Raw genomic sequence first — 1,947 nt, 5'->3', positions numbered from 1 at the left:
GATCTATACCAACAGAAATCTATACCAACAGAGATCTATAACGAGAGAAATCTATACCGACAGAGATCTATACCAACAGAGATCTATACCAACAGAGATCTATACCAACAGAGATCTATAACGAGAGAAATCTATACCGACAGAGATCTATACCGACAGAGATCAAATGTACAAAGATACTTCAGATGGCATGGCTTCTAACACATGATAATAAAAATACTAACTAAAAAATGGCAAAAAAAAAATATTCTGAAAGAAAATCAAGTGTGGCTCGTAACTGACGTACGCATGCAAAGAATGGGTGTTTTCCATTTTTTATTTTTTTTCACCTAACAACATCTCCAATGATATCGATTACCTGCGACCGCATTACTCTTGTATTCCTGGCCTCCATACTTAAGCCAACAGATTCACTCACTGAATAAATGCTTAAAATACTCTTTAAGAAGCCACATTGTTATCGCCAATGTCACATTCAGAGATTCAATTCTTTCAATATGGTACGTTTTCAAAAGTACATGGCCCTTCTTTCTCATTATCTAACTTCTACATGGAATGGAACCTCCTCCTTTAAAATACTTTGTCAAATCCAAGGACAGCGCTTCCACGAAAAAAACAAAAGAGGGTAGTTGCCAGACAAGATTGTGTTTTTCTATTCAGATGCAGCCAAATGGGACGATCAGACTTTTTTTTTGTTAGAGCCGCAACCCTCTGGAAATAAGGAACTGCACAATATACAGTTTGTTTTTACAAACTACTCATATATGTACTCGTTAATGATCTGATTTTTTTTTTTACATTACATTATTATATTAACGTGAGTGTTTAATACTTGTCTGACTGTATCATTAAACACTGCCAGTGTAAAATTGTATTTATATTATATGTATAATGTAAAAAATGGTTTAATAATTTGCCATTTTTAGTTGTGTTGGGACTATGGGTGCAAATTAGGGGTCAAGCTAACCTGTGTCCCACATAAATGAAAATAATGTAAAAAGAGGCATATAAATAGCAGATACTCTCCCCATTCCCACTTTTCAGGGGGATGATCGGTGCTCTGCAGACAGATGCACATTAAAAGGACACGCACACAAAGGCCAAGGCTTCAAAGACACACCGACCAGCAGCTTTAATGAATGGCTCTGGTAGCACAGAGAGTCACCATGGCCTCCTGCATCCTTGAAAGGTCTCCTCTCTCCCACTCAGTGGACACACACCCTGCTTTAACTTTGATGCCTTTTGATCACCATGCCTGATACAAAGTGCTGGTAACAGAGGAGAGATACAGTAGGTAGAGCAGGAGGAGCACAGGGGAAATTCCACCCTCCAAATCGTGTAAGAGCATTGAATTGTCCCCTGGGAAACGAAATATGATATGATCTTTTTTATTATGTTAAATCAAGCAATTTCGAGGGTGTCTGATCAATAAAACTGAACAAGGTGTGGATACCACTATGAAAGGCCTTAAAGCTCTGCTGATCAATATGGTTTTATTTAGCAAAAAAACAAATTACTACATGTTTTGTGAAAGAAGACACCCATAATGAGTATTGGTGAACTCTGCTCCACTAGCCAATTTTTAAGCTCTTTCAGCTCATTGTTTTGGTTTTAAGGCTCATTAACCGTATTTGTTCTCAATGCTCTCATGTTTCCAGTAGGCAGCAGTTTAAATAAAAAAAGCTCAGATAGACCCACTGCACGCTGCCTGACCAGCACTAAACAACAGACAGACACGTGTAGCGTGCAGCTAAGGAATAGCCGCTGAAGAGCCAGACATCTGTCTCAGGAGTTGATGGACACCAAACAAGAACCAAAAGGAGAGTGAATACTGGAAACACAACTCTGTAAATGTAGCTGGATGTACAAATAGGCAATTGTTTGCTAAAATGTTACCATTCTAAAGACAATAATATACAGTGGGGTTTGAAAGTTTGGGCACCCCAG

The 1,947-nt window shown here is 38.4% G+C and overlaps 1 protein-coding gene across 8 annotated transcripts in view; it reads right to left on the bottom strand.

Moving 5' to 3' along the window:
• Positions 1 to 1,947, bottom strand: part of LOC116704088 (protein unc-13 homolog B) — a 97,341-nt gene that overhangs the window by 50,003 nt on the left and 45,391 nt on the right. The gene's annotated exons all lie outside the window — the stretch shown is intronic.

This window comes from Etheostoma spectabile, chromosome 16, assembly GCF_008692095.1.
Source record: "Etheostoma spectabile isolate EspeVRDwgs_2016 chromosome 16, UIUC_Espe_1.0, whole genome shotgun sequence".
Classification (NCBI taxonomy): Eukaryota; Metazoa; Chordata; class Actinopteri; order Perciformes; family Percidae; genus Etheostoma; species Etheostoma spectabile.
This window is presented reverse-complemented; position numbering and strand designations above follow the sequence as displayed.